This window comes from Triticum urartu, chromosome 5, assembly GCF_003073215.2.
Source record: "Triticum urartu cultivar G1812 chromosome 5, Tu2.1, whole genome shotgun sequence".
NCBI classification, from domain to species: Eukaryota; Viridiplantae; Streptophyta; class Magnoliopsida; order Poales; family Poaceae; genus Triticum; species Triticum urartu.
This window is the reverse complement of record NC_053026.1, coordinates 214,485,747-214,507,146: the sequence shown is the minus strand read 5'-3', so window position 1 is coordinate 214,507,146 and position 21,400 is coordinate 214,485,747.

The following is a 21,400-nucleotide window of genomic DNA, read 5'->3' as shown; positions in this document are numbered from 1 at the left end:
ATGGGTGCGTCACCTAGCGGTGCTTCTAGGACATAATCTTTCTTGACAGCTATGAGGATGATCCTCAGGTTCCGGACCCAGTCCGTATAGTTGATGCCATCATCTTTCAGCTTGGTTTTCTCTAGGAACGCGTTGAAGTTGAGGACAACATGGGCCATTTGATCTACAAGAAATATTGTAAAGATTTTAGACTAAGTTCATGATAATTAAGTTCATCTAATCAAATTACTGAATGAACTCCCACTCAGATAGACATCCCTCCAGTCATCTAAGTGAAACATGATCTGAGTTAACTAGGCCGTGTCCGATCATCACGTGAGACGGACTAGCCAACATCGGTGAACATCTTCATGTTGATCGTATCTTCTATACGACTCATGCTCGACCTTTCAGTCTTCCGTGTTCCGAGGCCATGTCTGTACATGCTAGGCTCGTCAAGTCAACCTAAGTGTATTGCGTGTGTAAATCTGGCTTACACCCATTGTATTCGAATGTTAGAATCTATCACACCCGATCATCACGTGGTGCTTCGAAACAACGAACCTTCGCAATGATGCACAGTTAGGGGGAACACTTTCTTGAAATTATTACGAGGGATCATCTTATTTTAGCTACTGTCGTTCTAAGCAAATAAGATGTAAAATATGATAAACATCACATGCAATCAAATAGTGACATGATATGGCCAATATCATTTGCTCCTTTTGATCTCCATCTTCGGGGCTCCATGATCATCATTGTCACCGGCATGACACCATGATCTCCATCATCGTGTCTTCTTGAAGTTGTCTCGTCATCTATTACTTCTACTACTATGGCTAATGCTTTAGCAATAAAGTAAAGTAATTACATAACGTTTATGTTGACACGTAGGTCATAAATAAATAAAGACAACTCCTATGGATCCTGCCGGTTGTCATACTCATCGACATGCAAGTCGTGATTCCTATTACAAGTACATGATCATCTCATACATCACATATATCATTCATCACATCCTTTGGCCATATCACATCACAAAACACTTGCTGCAAAAACAAGTTAGACGTCCTCTAATTGTTGTTGCAAGTTTTTACGTGGCTACTATAGGATTCTAGCAAGAACGTTTCTTACCTACGCCAAAACCACAATGTGAATTGCCAATTTCTATTTACCCTTCATAAGGACCCTGTTCATCGAATCCGATCCGACTAAAGTGGGGGAGACAGACACCCGCCAGCCACCTTATGCAACTAGTGCATGTCAGTCGGTGGAACCAGTCTCACGTAACCGTACGTGTAAGGTCGGTATGGGCCGCTTCATCCCACAATGCCTCCGAATCAAGATAAGACTAGTAACGGCAAGATAATTGACAATATCGACGCCCACAACTGCTTTGTGTTCTACTCGTGCATAGAAACTACGCATAGACCTAGCTCTGATACCACTATTGGGGAACGTAGCAGAATTTTAAAATTTTCTACGCATCACCAAGATCAATCTATGGAGTCATCTAGCAACGAGGGAGAGAGGAGTGCATCTACATACCCTTGTAGATCACGCGTGGAAGCGTTCAATAGAACGGGGTTGATGGAGTCGTACTCGATGTGATCCAAATCACCGATGACCTAGTGCCGAACGGACGACACCTCCGCGTTCAACACACGTACGGTTGGGAAGACGTCTCCTCCTTCTTGATCCAGCAAGGGGGAAAGAGAGTTCGATGAAGATCCAGCAGCACGACGGCGTGGTGGTGACTGCAGCAGGATCCCGGCAGGGCTTCACCAAGCGCAAGCGGGGAGGAGAGGTGTTACAGAGGGAGAGGGAGGCGCCAAGAGCAAGTGGTGTAGCTGCCCTTCCTCCCCCCTCTTTATATAGGGGCCTTGGGGGGCGCCAGCCCTAGGAGATGGATCTCCAAGGGGGCGGCGGCCAAGGGGTGGCTTCGCCCCAAGCCAAGTGGGGGGCGCCCCCACCCCTAGGGTTTCCCAACCCTAGGCGCAGGGGAGGCCCAAGGGGGGGGGCACACCAGCCCACTAGGGGATGGTTCCCCTCCCAACTCAGCCCATGGGGCCCTCCGGGATAGGTGGCCCTACCCGGTGGATCCCCGGGACCCTTCCGGTGGTCCCGGTACAATACCGGCGACCCCGAAACCTTCCCGATGGCCGAAACTGGACTTCCTATATATAAATCTTTACCTCCGAACCATTCCGGAACTCCTCGTGACATCCGGGATCTCATCCGGGACTCCGAACAACTTTCGGGTTACTGCATACTAATACCTCTACAACAGCGTCACCGAACCTTAAGTGTGTAGACCCTACGGGTTCGGGAGACATGCAGTCATGACCGAGATGCCTCTCCGGTCAATAACCAATAGCGGGATCTGGATACCCATGTTGGCTCCCACATGCTCCATGATGATCTCATCGGATGAACCACGATGTCGAGGATTCAATCAATCCGTATACAATTCCCTTTGTCAATCGGTACGTTACTTGCCTGAGACTCGATCGTCGGTATCCCAATACCTCGTTCAATCTTGTTACCGGCAAGTCACTTTACTCGTATAGTAATGCATGATCCCGTTATCAACCACTTGGTCACATTGAGCTCATTATGATGATGCATTACCGAGTGGGCCCAGAGATACCTCTCCGTCATACGGAGTGACAAATCCCAGTCTCGATTCGTGCCAACCCAACAGACACTTTCGGAGATACCTGTAGTGTACCTTTATAGTCACCCAGTTACGTTGTGACGTTTGGCACACCCATGGCACTCCTACGGTATCTGGGAGTTACACAATCTCATGGTCTAAGGAAATGATACTTGACATTCGGAAAAGCTACAGCAAACGAACTACACGATCTTTGAGCTATGCTTAGGATTGGGTCTTGTCCATCACATCATTCTCCTAATGATGTGATCCCGTTATCAATGACATCCAATGTCCATAGTCAGGAAACCATGACTATCTTTTGATCAACGAGCTAGTCAACTGGAGGCTCACTAGGGACGTGTTGTGGTCTATGTATTCACACATGTATTATGATTTCCGGATAACACAATTATAGCGTGAACAATAGACAATTATCATGAACAAAGAAATATAATAATAACCATTTTATTATTGCCTCTAGGGCATATTTCCAACACCCCTGCCGCAGGCCTCCAACTTCTTCTTGAAGGTCTTGGTCTTGAGGCCCCTCAGGACCGTAGCGTTGGCGCTCTCAGCCTGACCATTGCTCCTGGGGTGGGCCACCGAAGCGTAGCAGATCTGTGTTCCAAGGTTAGCATAGTAGGTTTTAAAGAGGTTACTAGTAAACTGTGAGCCATTATCTATGATGATGCGGTTGGGGACCCCGAAGCGGCTCACGAGGCCCTTGATGAACTTGACAGCAAAGCCGACTAGAATGGTTCGGACGGTTTCCAGTTCCGCCCACTTGGTGAACTTGTCGATGGCGACGTAGAGATAACGGTAGACCCCTGGCGCTCGTGGGAATGGGCCTAGGATGTCTAGCCCCCAGACCACGAACGGCCACGTGAGCGGGATGGTTTGGAGGCCCTGAGCAGGCTGATGGATTTGCTTGGCACGGAATTGGCAAGCTTCACAGGACTTCACCAGCTCGGCTGCATCGTTGAGTGCTGTGGGCCAATAGAATCCACTGCGGAAGGCCTTGCCGATGAGGGTCTGTGATGATGAGTGATGTCCACAGTCCCCGCCGTGTATCTCAATCAGAAGCTCCCTCCCTTGATCGCTGGTGATGCAGCGCAGTGTGACATCGTTCGGCCGTTTCCTGTACAACTCGCCATCTTGAATGCAGTATGCCGTGGCCTGTCGGGCCACGCGGTCCACGTCTTCTTCCTTCTCCGGCAGTGTCCCGTGCATCAGGTACTCCTTGAACTCCTTGGTCCAGCACTCCTCCCGAGGCTCAAGCGCCAAGAGTAGCCGAGCTCCTGAGGTTGGGCCACAAGTTGGGACTCCCATGGCCGGGGGCTGTGGGAGCTCCTCCCGAGGCTGAGTCGTGCTTGAAAGAGGTGGCGTAGCTGACGGCTTGAAGAGCTGCTCTTCGAAGACGCCGGGCTCTTGCGGCTGCCGCTTGGATGCTCTCTTGGCGATGTCGCCGGCTTCCTTGTTGGTGCCCTGGGGCACGTGCTGCAGCTCCAAGCCTGCAAAGTGCTTTTCCATTTTGCGCACCTTCGCAAGGTAGGCCTCCATGTGCTCGTCCTTTAGCTCGTACACTTTGTTGGAGAAGTTGACGAGGAGCTGCGAGTCGCCCTTGACGGTAAGGCACCTCACCCCCATAGCCACCGCAGTCCTTAGGCCGCTATGAGGCCTTCGTATTCTGCGATATTGTTGGAGACCTTCTCGCCGTGCTGGAAGCAGAGTTGCACGGCATAGTAAAGCTTGTCCTGAGTGGGCGAGATGAGCACTGCTCTAGCACCCGCGCCCTGGTGCGCAAAGGCGCCATCAAAATACATGACCCAGCCGTCTGGCGCCTCACTTCCTGGGGAGGTGGACCGGTCTTCTCCTTCCTCAAGAGCTGGGGCATCTGTCCATTCTGCCACAAAATCGATGAGCGCGGCTCCCTTGATGACCCTGGTGGTGCTGAACTCCAGCTGGAATGCTTGCAGCTCGATGTTCCATTCAGCGACCCTTTCAGCTGAGTTTGGGCTCCTAAGTACCCTCTCCAATGGGTAAGACGAGACGACCTTGATGGGGTGTCCCTAGAAGTAGTGCCGCAGCTTGCGCGAGGACACCAAAAGCGCGAGCAGGAGCTTTTGCGACATGGGGTAGCGTGCCCTTGCGTCCCGTAGTATGGTGCTAACGAAGTACACCGGGTGCTCGGCGAGGGCTGGCACACTGTTGAGGCTCGGGTCTTGCAGAGATTGTGGCATATCCTAAGGTGGAGGGTTTCCTGAGACTTGGCCATCCTCAGGAGTTTCCGCGACATTGCCCTGCCGAGCTTGATCTTCTGCCGCTGATGGCCCCGGTGTGTCTTCCTGACCCTGCGCTGCATCAGCTCTGGCTTGGTATGACACACCCTTGTCTTTGCGCTCCCCCCGAACCGCCACCAGCGCCGCGCTGGCGGAGTATGGGGTGGTGGCGAGGTAGAGTACCAGAGGCTCGAGAGGCCGTGGCGCCACCATCACCGGGGGGCTAGTGAAGTATTTATTGAGGTCTTGGGAGGCCCGGTCGGCCTCCGGGGTCCACTCGAAGGGGCCTTTCTTCTTCATGAGCTTAAAGAAGGGTAAGGCGCGCTTGCCTAGCTTAGAGATGAAACGCCCTAACGCGGTCACCCGTCCTGCCAGCTTTTGCATCTCCTTGAGGGTCTGTGGTGGGCTCATGTCTTCGATGGCCTTGATCTTCTCCGGGTTCGCCTTGATCCCTCTGTGGGATACGAGAAACCCTAGTAGCTTGCCAGAGGGACACCAAACACACACTTCTCCGGGTTAAGCCTCAAGTTCACCCGGCGCAAACTCTCAAAGGTCTCCTCCAAGTCTTAAACCAACGTCCTCGCCTCGCGAGATTTGACCACTATGTCATCAACGTAGGCCTCTGTGTTCCTGCCGAGCTGCCGCCCCAAGGCGATGTGCATTAGCCACTGAAAGGTTGCGCCCGTGTTGCGAAGGCCGAAAGGCATGCAAGTGTAGCAGTACACGCCACATGGTGTCAAGAAGGCCGTCTTCTCCACATCCTCCACCGCCATCTTGATCTGATGGTATCCGGAGAACGCATCCAGGAAACACAACAAATCGCACTCGGCGGTGGAGTCGATGATTTGATCGATGCGTGGAAGGGGGAACGGATCTTGGGGGCAGGCTTTGTTGAGGTTGGTGAAGTCGACGCACATCCGTTCCTTCCCACCTTTCTTCGGTACTACAATGGGGTTCGCCAGCCATTCGGGGTATTGAACTTCTCGGATGGTACTTGCCGCCTCCAGCTTGTGTGTCTCTTGGATGATGAAGGCCTGCTTCTCAGTGGACTGCCGTCTTGCTCGCTGCTTCACGGGGCGTACGTTGGGGCACACCCTTAGATGATGCTGGATTACCTCTCTCGGGACCCCTACCAGTTGATTGGGCTCCCACGCGAATATCTCCTTGTTCGCGCGCAAAAACCTCACCAAAGCTTCTTCTTGTCCCGGGTCAAGGCCGGTTCCTATGGTGAAGGTGGCTCCTGAAGACCCATCCTCGTTGACCGGCACCTGCTTGGTCTCTGCCTTGTCTTGGGTGAACAACTGCTTTTTCTTGGTGGGCGCGGTCTCCTTGGCCTCGGGCGCACCGGCGCCGACTGGCTGTGCCGCTGCCGTGGTCTTGAAGGCGAGCCTGAGCACTGTCACGGCCTCCTTAGTGTCCCCCTTGATGGTGAGGACACCCTTGCTCCCTGACATCTTCATGAGGTTGTAGGCCAGGTGAGTCGCCGCCATGAACTGAGTGAGAGTCGGATACCCGAGGATGGCATTGTACGGGAGACCGATGCGGGCGATGTCAAAGTCCACCAGCTCGGTGCGATAGTTGTCTCGCGTGCCAAAGGTGATAGGGAGGAGGATATGCCCCAGAGGGTGAGTAGCTCCACCACCCACTCCTGTGAAGGGCTTGCTGAGGCCGAGCCGTTCGAGCGGCACATGAAGAAGGCTGAAGGCTTCCACGGAGAGCAAGTTGAGGCCGGCGCCGCCGTCGATGAGGGTCTTGGCGACGACCACGTTGCAGATGGTGGGCATGCAGAGCATCGGGAGCATCCCTGAGCCGGCGGTGGAGCTGGGGTGGTCTTCCGAGTCAAAGGTGAGGTCGGCCTCTGGCGCAGCCCAACCTGGCGGAGCCCCCGGGCGCTTGCAGGCTGCCCCAATCTGACGGAAGAAAGGCTTGATGTGGCAATCTGAAGGAGGTGCTTGGGAGCCACCTAGCAGTGCCACGACTGCGTGGTGTGCCGGCGCCGCGTAGCGCGCAGTGAAGAGGTCGCGGAGTTCCCCCCAGGACGTCACCGTGGATCCCGGGAGGTTGAGCAGCTAAGTGCGCGGCTCGCCGGCGAGGGCCAGGGGGAACAAGTTTACCATGATCTCGTCGTCGCCTCCGGCTTCGAGGACGGCCTCCTCGTATGCTAGTAGGAACAGCGCCGAGTCTGCCACGCCATCATAACGCGGCGGCATCTCCGGGCTGAACTTGGCCGGCCACTGAACTCGCCGCAGAGCGGGGGCCAGGGCTCGGTACCCAAACTCCCTGCTGCTAGTGTTGACCGCAGAGGTTGGTGGCGAGGCACCTGCCATGGGAGCATAGTGCGGCGGCATGGGGCGCTGGTTGGTGGAGAGAAGCCCCGGCACACCCCTACCTGGCGCGCCAAATGTCGGATGTGGGGCTCCGGCTAACCCTTAAGGTTCAAACACTGGGGTGCACGGAAGTCTTTCCCTCCTACCGATCTATGCTCTAGCTCACTAGGATCTTCGCGGTCGAACTCGACGAACTCACAACACAGAAAGACACGGGGTTTATATTGGTTCGGGCCACCGTTGTGGTGTAATACCCTACTCCAGTGTGGTGGTGGTGGATTGCCTCTTGGGCTGATGATGAACCATACAAGGGAAGAACAGCCTCCTAAGGTTGAGGTGTTCTTGTGCGTACGAACTTGTGGTGTGTCTCTGGGTCTCATACCCCCCTCTACTATGGTGGTGGCTAATCCTATTTATAGAGGCCCTGGTCCTCTTCCCAAATATCGAGCGGGAAGGGAGCCAACAATGGCGGGCTAATTTGAAGGGGGACAGCTAGTACAAGCTATCCTCACAAAAGCGTTCTTCGCCTGTGAAAGGCTCTCGGGTGACGCCGTCTTGGGCTCCATGATGACCTCCGTCTTGCAGTCCATGGTCTTGGTCTTGTTGCACCGAAATGGCAACCTTTGCCTGATGACTCGGTACTCCGCGGCTGCGCTTGCCCCCTTTGCACCAAAGAGGAAACAAGGACGCTGTGCGCGCTGGCGCCCGCCTGGCTCCCGCCTGGTGTCGATCGTCATGGCTCACGTCACGAGAGCCTCATGAGGTTCGCCTCGCCTTGATACCTCCGCCCCTCGCGAGCCTACCTGACTAGGCCGCTTGGGAGGAGGTCTTGCGTCATCCTCCTCGCGAGGGTCTTGGATGCTTTGTTGATGAAGATGGCCCGTACGGCCTGGTGCTTGGCCACGCCGTGGGCCGCATGCAGGCAAGTCTGGGGACCCCCGTTCCCAGAACACTGACAGTGTCTTCCCCGGCTCTGCGTCGCCCCTTCCTAAGCATCGCCATCGTCCACCGCCTTGGTGCTCTCGGCGCGACATGGTCGATGTGGTCAATGAATGACTTCCATCGGAAGAGTACTGTACTGGAGAGGCTGATAGCTGTGTCCATGGTCGCAGCAAGGAAGTGCCTCCTTATTATGCGCAAAATAATGATTCCTCCACCTGACGGCTGGGACCCAACGGAAGGGCCTCTGTATTTCGTGAAAAAATGCCCCCCGGCTGACAGGTCGGACCCACTAGCTATATCTTCGCACGCAAGGAAGTGCCTCCTTATTACGCACAAAAAAATGAATACCCCCTGCTAACTGGGACCCACCATAGTGGGAGGTTGACTTGTGGGCCTACTAAGTTAACGGGGATGGAGGGCTTTGTCAACTTAGTCAATATGAATGATTCTAGCTCCAGTGACCGTACGATGTCCATCCAACGGCCTAAGTGCTTCTTCAACCTCTGGTCTTCTTGCTCCAGCCGCCCAAACCAGCGCCGGTCGTGCCACGTGATCCTACCTCTCGTGGCTTGCTGTGATGCCGTGGAGACCTCACCGCCCCCTACTACTCCCACCGCTGGCCAGGCCATCCCTCTACTCACCCACACCCTGTGTTATTCTGCGGCGACGACAGCCTCACACCGCAGCCGAACCAGTGAACCCTCGTACTCGTCTCCGCGTGGGCATCCACTGCCGCGTCTTCCCCGGCTCCGTGTCGTTCCCTTCCTAGGCCTCGCCATCGTCCGCCGCCCTGGTGCTCTCTGTGCGGTGTGGTCAACGTGGTCAAGGAACGACTTCCATCCGAAGAGTACTGTACGCGGAGAGGCTGACAGCTGGCTCTATGGCAGCAGCAAGGAAGTGCCTCCTTATTACCCGCAAAATAATTATTCCTCCACCTGATAGCAGGGACCCACCGTACGGGCCACCGTATTTTGCAAAAAAAAACATTTCCCCCTGACTGCTGGGACCCATCAGCTACATCTTCACACGCAAGGAAGTGCCTGATAGTAGGGACCCACCTGGTCGAAGCATACATAGCATTGTCATTCTGGTCACGAACGTGTACGTACATACTGGTCAATCGGTCTGTCTGCAGGCTACAACAATGAACCGTGGCCGTGTAAGGAAGGGCACGTGTCATAGTAGAGGCGCGCACGTAGCATGTCACACGGTCCGGTTAATATCGTGTACACGTACGTACAGTGGCCAGGGTGCAAGAAAGTAAATACGGCCACATACGTAAATATGGGTGGGGTCTCGAACGCCTACTCGCGCATACCTACGGCCAGGGCTTGTGTACATGGATGGGTCGAAACGGAGAAACTGCATCGTCGTCATGTTCATGGGGAGGCAACAGAATACGTCGTGTTCATCGGGAGGCAATGGAATACGTCGTGTTCATCGGGAGCCAACCGTCTTGGACGGAACAACCGATTGAAACGAGGTCTGGCGTACTGCAGAACGGAGGAAACGGCCTTGTGTTCGACCGGCCATGGTCGAAACGGGATCCTGTTCATCGGGAGGCGTCTGGCGTACCGGAAAATGGAGGAAACAGACTTCTCTTGGACCTCCGATGGTCGAAATGGGGTCCTGTTGATCGGAGGCGCGTGGCGTACCGCAAAACGGAGGAAACAGACTTGTGTTGGAGCGCTACAGTCGAAATGGGGTTTTGTTCATCGGGAGGGGTGTGGTGTACCGCAAAATGGGACTCCACGGGCTACTGCTCATCTCCACCGTCGACCTCCTCCAGCCTCCACGGGCTACTGTTCATCCACCGTCGACCTCCTTCAGCCTCCACGGGCTCCTGTTCATCCATCAGCTCCTGTTCATCCAGCCTCCACTGGCTACTGTTCAACTAGCCCTCTCCACGAGGTCCTATTCAACCACCCTCCACGGGCTACTGTTCATCCATCCCTCCACCGACTACTGTTCAACCAGCCCTCCATGGGGTCCTGTTCATCCACCCCAACCGGCTCGATCGGGGTCCTGTTCATCCAGCGGCAACAACCTCTACTACCACGGGGTCCTGTTCATCCAACTCCCACCGGGAACTGTTCATCCAACCCCCCCAACAATGCTCATTGTTCATCCAGAGGCAGCATCGATCGGCTTCAGTTAGCAGCAGTGTGGCGAAGGAATCGCTCGATCGGGTTCAGTTAATAGCCATCAATCGATCGCTCGGGTTCAGTAACACGTAGGATGTAGTGCAATCGCTCGGGTTCAGTAGGCGAATGCCTCGCTCGGGTTTAGTTAGAGCCCAATGCCTTGCACCCATGCGCGTACGTGTATGAGAGAAACGGGCATCGCTCGGCCCCCGACCACCCACCCTAACCGGGAACTCCCTGATATTTTCCTCGCGCTCGCTTCTACCATGGTTTTTTCCGTCATGGATGACCCAAAGAATGTCATGCAGTTGCGTCTCTGGCCAGCCCAGGACGAAAAGCCCATTTTCTGTCATGATTTTTTCTCATAGAAGTGGGAGCCCACCACATCCATGATCATACTGGGTTTTGTCACAATTATCGTCATAGAAGTGTCATAAGCATGACAGAAAAAATTTCGTTTGGCCCAAAATGTCACGGATGTGTCTTTTTTTTGTAGTGGTAAGGTACACATCAATAACATGTATATCAAATATACCTTTGTTCATTTTGCCATCCTTCTTATCCACCAAGTATTTGGTGCAGTTCCACTTCTAGTGACCATTCCCTTTGCAATAGAAGCACTCTGTTAATTTTAGGCTTGGGTCCAGCTTTGGGATTCTTCATGGGAGCGGCAACTTGCTTGCCATTCTTCTTGAAGTTCCCTTTCTTTGCCTTACCCTTTTTCTTGAAACTAGTGGTCTTGTTAACCATCAACACTTGATGCTCCTTCTAGATTTCTACCTCCGCCGATTTCAGCATTGTGGCAGTGACTGAAGATCTCTGTCAATAACACTCTCAACTAGAAGATCAATTCCCAGCTAAATCAACCGGTTATGATACCCAAACATTTTGAGCATGTGTTCACCGACAGAACTGTTCTCCTCCATCTTACAACTATAGAACTTGTTGGAGACTTCATATCTCTCAACCTAGGCATTAGCTTGAAATATCAACTTCATTTCTTGGAACATCTCATATGCTATGTGGTGCTCAAAACGCTTTTGGAGCCCCGATTTTGAGCCGTAAAGCATGGCAGACTGAGCTATTGAGTACTCATCATTCTGCGCTTGCCAGGTGTTCACAATGTATAGATTAACATGAGCGGGTCTGTCACCTAGCGGTGCATCAAGGACATAACTCTTCTGTGTAGCAATGAGGATAATCCTCAAGTTACGGACCCAGTCCGTGTAGTTGCTACCATCATCTTTCAACTTAGCTTTCTTTAGGAACGCATCAAAATTCAAGGGAATGGTAGCACGGGCCATTGATCTACAACATAGATATGCAAAAACTATTAGGACTAAGTTCATGATAATTTAGTTCAAATAATTAAATTACTAATGAAATCCCACTTAAATCAACATTCCTCAAGTTGTCTATGTGATACATGATCCAAATCAACTATCCCATGTCCGATCATCACGTGAGATGGGGTAGTTTTCAATGGTGAACATCTCTATGTTGATCATATCTACTCTATGACTCACGTTCAACCTTTCGGTCTCCAGTGTTCCGAGCCCATGTCTATACATGCTAGGCTCGTCAAGTTTAACCCAAGTATTCTACATGTGCAAAACTGTCTTACACCCGTTGTATGTGAACATAGAGTCTATCACACCCGATCATCACGAGGTGCTTTGAAACGATGAACTTTGGCAATGGTGCATACTTAGGGAGAACACTTTTATCTTGAAATTAAGTGAAGGGATCATCTTATAATGCTACCGTCATTCTAAGCAAAATAAGATGCATAAAAGATAAACATCACATGCAATCAAAATATGTGACATGATATGGCCATCATCATCCTGTGCTTTTGATCTCCATCTCCAAAGTATCGTCATGACCTCCATCTTCACCGACTTGACATTTTGATCTCCTTCATAGCGTCGGGGTCATCTCGCCAACTATTGCTTCTACAACTATTGCTATGCATAGCGATAAAGTAAAGCAATTACATGGCGCTTAGTGATTGACACACAGGTGATGTCTACTACGCAACTTTATTCTTGTAGACTTGTGTTGGGCCTCCAAGCATAGAGTTTTGTAGGGAAGTGGCAATTTTCCCTCAAGTGGATGACCTAAGGTTTATTAATCCGTCGGAGGTGTAGGATGAAGATGGTCTCTCTCAAACAACCCTACAACCAAATAATAAAAAGTCTCTTGTGTCCCCAACACACCAAATACAATGGTAATTTGTATAGGTGCAATAGTTCAACGAAGAGATGGTGATACAAGTGTAGTAATAATAGCTGAGATTGATTTTTGTGATAGTGACAATAAAAAACAGCAAGGTAGCTGAAAGTGCAACTATCCCTAGGTGGTTTTGGTAATTCCTAACAACATATAGCTCATTGAGCTAATGCTATTCCAAGATTAATATTTTAGGAAAAGCTCAATGAATGGCATGGCATGGATGAGGAAAGTGGACCCCTCAAAATACTAACGACAAAAAGATTGGCTCAAGCTCAAAGCTCAAGACTCTACATTTTATATTTTAGCGATCCAAGATCACATTGAGTCTATAGGAAAAGCCAATACTATCAAGGAGGGATGAGGTGTTGCTTGATGAGGTTCTTGCTTCATAGTGCTTAGTGATATGCTCCAAAACCCTCAACTACCTTCCCACATCCACATATGACCTAAACCAAAAGTCAAACTCGGCCCCATCGATTCCTTCTATCCGGCGCCACCAAGTTCAGATGTCATAGCCACCGCCACAAACCCTAGGCAAATTGGTCTCACCGATAGGGATCTCGGTCACACCGAGATGGGGTTGTAATCTCTCTGTTTCCCTTCGTAACGTTTCGGTCCTACCGAGATGAGCGATCGGTCCCACCGAGGTTGCAATGTAAACTCTCTGTTTCCCTTTTGTAACATTTCAGTCCCACCGAAATGAGCGATCGGTCCCACCGAGTTTACCTGACCAACTCTCTGGTTAGCTTATTACCAAAATCGGTCCCACCGAGTTTGTGTAATCGGTCACACGGAGATTACGTTATGCCCTAACCCTAACCATATCGGTCCCATCAAGTTGCATCTTAGTCCCACCGAAAATCCTAACGGTCACTAGGTTTGCTAAATCGGTCCGACCGAGTTTCTCAATTCGGTCTCACCAAGATTGGTAAATTGTGTGTAACGGTTAGTTTTTGTGTGGAGGCTATATATACCCCCCACCCACTCTTCATTTGTGGAGAGAGCCATCAGAACATACCTACACTTCCAATACACATTTTCTGAGAGAGAACCACCTACTCATGTGTTGAGGCCATGATATTCCATTCTCACCATATGAATCTTGATATCTAGCCTTCCCCAACTTGCTTTCCACTCAAATCTTCTTTCCACCAAATCCATATCCTGCGAGAGAGAGTTGAGTGTTGGGGAGACTATCATTTGAAGCACAAGAGCAAGGAGTTCATCATCAACACACCATTTGTTACTTCTTGGAGAGTGGTGTCTCCTAGATTGGCTAGGTGTCACTTGGGAGCCTCTGACAAGATTGTGGAGTTGAACCAAGGAGTTTGTAAGGGCAAGGAGATCGCCTACTTCGTGAAGATCTACCGCTAGTGAGGCAAGTCCTTCGTGGGCGATGGCCATGATGGGATAGACAAGGTTGCTTCTTCGTGGACCCTTCGTGGGTGGAGCCCTCCGTGGACTCGCGCAACCGTTACCCTTCGTGGGTTGAAGTCTCCATCAACGTGGATGTACGATAGCACCACCTATCGGAACCACGACAAAAACATCCGTGTCTCCAATTGCGTTTGAATTCTCCAAACCCTTCCCTTTACATTCTTGCAAGTTGCATGCTTTACTTTCCGCTGCTCATAGACTCTTTGCATGCTTGCTTGAATTGTGTTAAGATTGCTTGACTTGTTCTAAGATAGCTAAAATCTGCCAAAGACTAAATTGGGAAAAAGGATAGATTTTTAATTGGTCAAGTAGTCTAATCACCCCCCCTCTAGACATACTTTCGATCCTACAAGTGGTATCAGAGCTTTGGTCTTCATTTGCTTTGATTTCCATAGCTTTTGGTGGTCATAGCCTTGGTTTCACAACCTAGGAGATTATGGCGTCTAGTGAGGGAATTACCACCGTAGAGGTCCTTACTTTGATGGTACAAATTTTGCTAGTTGGAAGCATAAGATGAAAATGCATATTCTTGGACATAACCCCGCCGTTTGGGCTATTGAGTGTGTTGGCTTGCAAGGTGAATTCTTTGATGGGAGAGAACCGAATCGTGAAGCTACCGCGGAAGAGTTGAAGATGCTACAATACAATGCTCAAGCTTGTGATATCCTCTTCAACGGATTGTGCCCGAAGAATTCAACAAAATCAGCCGTCTTGAGAATGCAAAGGAAATTTGGGATACTTTGATTGATATGCACGAAGGTACCGACTCCGTCAAGGAATCCAAGTTGGATGTGCTTCAAAGTCAACTTGACATGTTCAAAATGAAGGATGGTGAAGGTGTCGCTGAAATGTACTCTAGGCTTGCTCTTATCACAAATGAGATTGCCGGCTTAGGAAGTGAAGAGATGACCGACAAATTCATCATCAAGAAGATCCTAAGAGCCTTGGATGGAAAATACGATACCGTATGCACATTGATCCAAATGATGCCAAATTACAAAGATCTCAAGCCAACGGAAGTCATTGGAAGAATTGTTTCTCATGAGAAGTCACTCAAGGATAAGGAGGATCTCCATAACAAGTCAAGTGGTGCTTACAAAGCCTCATGTGAAGCCCCCACATCATCAAGTGAGAAACAAACCTTCAATGAAGAATTGAGCTTAATGGTGAAGAACTTCAATAGGTTCTACAAGAATAGAAGCAAAGAGAGAAGTTCCAAGTCAAGGTCCTACAATAACAAAAGATCTTCTAGCCGAGAGCGAAACTGCTACAATTGTGGAAGACCCAGACACTACTCCAGTGAGTGTATGGCTCCCCACAAGAGAAGAGAAGATTCTCCCCAAAGAAGAAGTAGAAGAGAAGAATCACCATCAAGGGAGAGAAGGAGTAGGGATGATCGATATGAATGAAGACCCTCTCGGAGAAGCAAGGATTTGGAAAGGAAGGACAAGTCATCAAGGAGCTACACAAAATGAAGACATCAAGCTCATGTTGGTGAATGGTTATCCGGCTCTGCCTCCGACAATGACTCCAAGAGAAGCTATCACTCCGACTCCGAATATACTCAAGATGAAGGTGTTGCCGGTCTAGCACTTGTGTCAACCAACTCCTACGACATATTTGATTCACCAAATGAAGGAATTGGAAGATGCTTCATGGCCAAAGGTCCAAAGGTATCACATCCCGAGTATGTTGATTTGAATAGTGATGAAGATGACTTGTTAGGTGATGATGATTTACTTGTTGACAACTATAGTGATGAATACTATGATGAAATGAATGACAATGATAAGGAGAAGATTGAGTCTCTAACTAAAGAACTAAACACTCTTAAGTTAGCTCATGAAACTATCTTAGGAGATCATCAAGAACTTTTGAGGACTCATGAGAAATTACTTTTTGAGAAGCTCAACCTTGAGCAAGAGAATGAGTTCTTAAAGGCAATCAATGATGATCTTCGCAAGAAAAGTTCTTCTTACATTGCCAAGCGTTTACTCTTATCCACTTACATGCCTCAAGTCAAGTCTAGTAACAAGAACAAGAAAGATTCTTCCTCTAGTAGTAACAATAATCATGCTAAATCAAATATTGTTGCTTCTAGTAGTTCTCTTGATTACACTAATGATTCTCTTAGCCAAGTTACACTTGAGCAAGAAAATAGCTTATTGAAGGGAATCATAGAGAAAGGTGTTTACAAGAGCCTTGCCGGGAGTAAGCAATTCGAGGAGATTGTACGCAAGCAAGAAAGGCACTGGAAGAATCAAGGTATTGGTTTTGAACGAAAGTTCAATGCCAATGGAGTTGAGTGGGAAGAATATCAATAACCCAAGACGAAGTTTGTTCCTCAACAAGAGAAGTATGATCCTACTTCTTTCAAAGGGACACAAGCTCAAGATGATCTTCCACCACAAGACCACAAGCAAAAAGGCAAGGACAAGCTTCAAGAGGAAATTGATGCATTTGAAGAAGCTCCTAAGGCCTTGGTCAAGTGGGTTCCCAAGACTACATCAAGTTCCACTTCATCAAGTACAACTACAACTTCAAGGATTCCCATCAAGATGGTGTGGATCCCGAAGAAGAAGAACGAGAGAGTTCTTGGGGGTGACTCCGCCAACATACTTCACTCTTATCATTTTGGAAAGAACAAGTGCAATCAACTTCCACATCTTGCACTAGTTCAAGGAGTCACAAACCCTCTTGTTGGTAAGACAAGGGACAAGGTAACCTAATGCTCTCATAGACATCATCTTGTGTGTGCATCACTCTATGTCTATGGATATCCTTGTTTGTTCCTTATGGGACTAACCCGTGTAGGTATTGAAAGTGCAACTCACTCCAAAAGATAGCCCCGAATGATCTACATCAACTTAGAGCATCCACATCTTCAACACCTACATGAAGTTATCATCGACAAAACCCAAGGTTAGTTCATCCCTCTTAAGGGGGGATCTCATATCTAGGGGGAGCTTTACTCTAACAATTGAGTTAAAGCAACTCTAATGGTGTGAAAACAACAACGCTTTATGTAAAAGTGGTAACCCCACTTGTGCTTAAACGATGAGTATGACCTATGATCAAATGTTCTCATTTGACTCCTAAGTCAATATACTCATATATAGATGACCTAGTCATCGCCAATTGCTTGATAGATGCTAGAATTGGTTGTCCATGCTTTGCCACATATTTCAATTGCCATTTTATTGTGTGAGCATGTTGGTTGCATAATTTACTCATTCGAGGACATCCACTTGTTGTTTTGATTGATTGATTTCCTTTTCTTTTGGCCAAGTGGATGGACAAGAATGCCTAAGAACCTTCTCTAGCTATCTATGCTTTTCTCATCTCAAACTCTATTCATGCTGCATCAGAAAGTTTGATCAAGTGAGATTCGAACCACTCTATGTGAGGAGCACTCGGAGTCCCCGATTCGTCATAGACTTAAACTTCCAAAACTTCTTTGTGTGTTTCGGTCTGACCGATTCATCCATTTCAGTCATACCAAGATCACTAAGTCGATCTAGGTTTTCAATCTCGGTGCAACCGTTCAAACTTTTCGGTCACACCAAGTTTCAGTAACTACTTGCAGTTATGAATCTCGGTGCCACCGAGTTGTTCCACTCGGTCACACCGACAGGGTCAGGCTATATATATCCACGGGTCAAATTTCGGAAAACTTTCCGAACCTGCTCGCCCGCGCTTAGCCTGCTTTGCCTCCCTGGGTCTCCGGATCCTCCTCCTCGTCGCCAGTTGCCTCCTGCCGCTGGTCTCCGCCGCCATCAACGGGAATCATCTCCGCCGTTGCCGCTGTAGCAAGTTCATCGCCGAACTAGGGTATGGACTTGAACTTTGTGATGTTCTAACTCTGATTCCCCAGCACATTGCTTTGCCATGAATCTTGCCACGATTGAAATCATTCTATCCATCGAAAACACTCCGTAGTTTAGTCGTGAATTGAAAATTTAGGGTTAGGTTTCCGCCGAAACCATCTCGGACCGACCGAGTTGATGAAATCGGTTCCACCGATTTGGCTCGGGCCATTGCACATGTGATTCTCGGTCTGACCGAGAGTTGCAAATCGGTGTGACCGAGTTCAGCACTTTGTGAAACCCTAGCAGTCTCGGTGCCACCGAACTGTGACTCGGTCTGACCGAGTTCACTAGTTTAGGTTCCAAAAGCTGCTTCGGTATCACCGAGTTTGCAAATCGGTAGATCCAAAATGCTTTCTGTGGAAAACTAAAACTAAGTTTTTAATTCATTCTTTTGCAAAAACCTCTGTATTTTTTGATGCTCATCCACTCTACCTCATCTATAATCTATTCACAGGGTCTGATGTCAGTGTTTGCATCATGTCAGATCAGAGTGACAGTCAAAACAAGTCAGAGGATCAGGTTCACTTGAGTGAGGGCACTAGTCCCTCTAGCAGCTCAGATGATGGCAGCAGGAGCACACCAAGCAATCTGCCAAAGGCTGCCACCAGGGCCAGCAAGAAAAGAACCTTAGAGTCAGAGGATGAGGACTATGTGGCTGAGGAAGAAGAAACCACCTCAAAGAGGAAAGTCCTAAAGAAGGAATATGGCACAGCTGCTGCCACCAAGCCAGGAATGAAGCAAAAGGTTCTTGCCAAGAGAGCTCCAATGTCTAAGGCCAGAGCATCTACTCAAGAGACTTTGGGATCTGCACCCAAAGAGCAGGTTGTGGCAGAAAAGAAAAGGAAGGAAAGGGTCAAAAAGACCACTACCAGAGTGCTTGGGAGATCTTCAATCATGAAAGTCTCTGAAGAAGAGGAAGAGGAAGAGGATGCAGCACCAGCACCCAAAGCTCAAAAGCTTATGGGAGATGCCATAAGATCCGGGGCTGCTCAATCTAAGCCCAAAGGAACTTCTAAGCCAGCTGCTCCAAAACCCAAAACTGCACCAAAGAGGAGTACTAGGAACATTCCAGCTGCTGAGAAAAACAAGGCCCCAGTGCCCGAAACTGTTGCTGAAGAAGAAGATGATGAGACACATGTTTTGAGGAAGTTACAGCCAAAAATTCCAGATCATAATGATGCTCATCCTGTAGCAGAAAACATGAAGATCAGGAAGCACTCATGATTGAGGCTATGGAGAGAGTCAGATCCATATGCCACCAGAAGGAGAACTGCTGTGGACTACAGGTTCCATACCAAAGAACAGCAGGATTTTTATGAGACAGTGTTGCTTGACAAGAAACCAATAGTATGTGACATGAGATGGGTCAACTGGGAGTACATCAAGGAGAATGAAGAACACTATCCAGGAGTATATGACAGTTTAAAGGCTTGTGGAGTTGATGAGTTTGTGGCTCAAAAGCTCACAAAGTGGAATGATGAGCTTATCACGCAGTTCTACTCCACAGCTCACTTCTACCCAGATGGCAAGATAGTCTGGATGTCTGAAGGCACTAGATACCAATCAACAGTAGCAGAATAGGCTCAATTGATCAATGCTCCTGAGGAGAATGGAGATGACTTGGATGTCTATGCCAAGAAGAAGAAGCATCACAACTCCATGGCTAGCATGTACAAGGAGATTCCTGATGCAGATCTTGAGACTCACCAATTTGGATCAGTGAAACACCTGCTGTCAGGACTGCCTACTATCAATTGGATCCTCAAGCACACTCTTCTGCCGAAGTCTGGTGATCACAGAATGATCAGAGGCCACTCTATCAATCTGCTACATATATTTGATGTGCCACAAAAGTTCAAGGTCATGAGTCTTATAGTTGAAACTATCAAGAGGACAGCTGCTGACCAAAAGAGAAGCTGTGGGTATGCACCACAGATCCAGGAGTTGATTAACTCCAAGATGGGCACTAGCACATACTTGTTGGACAAGGAGCACATGCCTATCTATCCAGACTTTGAGGACAACCAAGTGGTTATGAATGAGGATGAACCATCTTCTGTGCACGTTCAAGCAAAGAGGGAGAAGGCAAAGGCTGAGAAAGCTGCAAAGATGCCAACCATGGAAGAGGCATCTCAGTATCTTCTAAAGAGCAAGCAAGATCAGCTCGGCTACTTGATTGCATCCACTCTAAGGATTGAGAAAGGGCTGGCCACCCTGACTCAAAACCAGGAGAGCTTGGAAAGGATCGTGGAGCAGAAGTTCTATGACATGGATGTGAAGGTAACTAAGATCCAGTGTGTTGTGGAGCAACTTCAGGATGATATACAGGAGAGGAAGGGCAAGACAACCACTGATGCTTTTGCTAGAGTGCCCAAAGGACAAAGATCTACTGCAGTGCCTGTTCCAGACACCAGAGCAACTTCATCTGCACCAGATACAGCTTCAGTTCCACCAGCTCCAGCACCTACTCCATCAGCTCCATCTACATCGACTGAAGCCTTCGTTCTTGGAGTTATCCAGACACCACCACCTGAAGACCAACCCTGAGAGACGATTTAGTGCTATGCATTTTCTAGGAACTTTTTGGTACCTTGTTGCCAAAGGGGGAGAAAATGTATAGATCATAGGCTTCGAGAGAGAGCGTTGCTGTTTTTTTTATTCTCTCTTGCTTTGGTGGTTGAACTTTATTTGCTTGATTGAGATACTTTCTGTCTGTGTGATACTTGGATGATCATGTGTGTTTGATCATATGCTACATTAATGCTTGTTGGATGACATTATCATTTTATCCCTATATGATCATTCACTTTGCTTGGTGATGAGTGCATGTATTTAATTATTATCATTTTGAGCGCTCCACCAAGATGTATGTGACATGGAAGAGTAACCCACGAGCCTAACTCTTTGTGCATTTGCAGTCCAAAGCAAATCATAAACTATGCACAAATTTAGGGGGAGCTCTTGCTTTTCACATACTTCTCAAAGCGACAATGTTTTCACTCTTATTATCATTCATCGAAGCTTTGATCTATATGTTGTCATTAATTACCAAAAAGGGGGAAATTGAAAGTGCAACTATCCCTAGGTGGTTTTGGTAATTCCTAACAACATATAGCTCATTGAGCTAATGCTATTCCAAGATTAATATTTCAGGAAAAGCTCAATGAATGGCATGGCATGGATGAGGAAAGTGGACCCCTAAAAATACTAAGGACAAAAAGATTGGCTCAAACTCAAAGCTCGAGACTCTACATTTTATATTTTAGTGATCCAAGATCACATTGAGTCTATAGGAAAAGCCAATAGTATCAAGGAGGGATGAGGTGTTGCTTGATGAGGTTCTTCCTTCATAGTGCTTAGTGATATGCTCCAAAACCCTCAACTACCTTCCCACATCCACATACGACCTAAACCAAAAGTCAAACTCGGCCCCACAGATTCCTTCTATCCGGCGCCGCCGAGTTTAGATGTCATAGCCACTGCCACAAACCCTAGGCAAACCGGTCTCACCGGTAGGGATCTCGGTCAC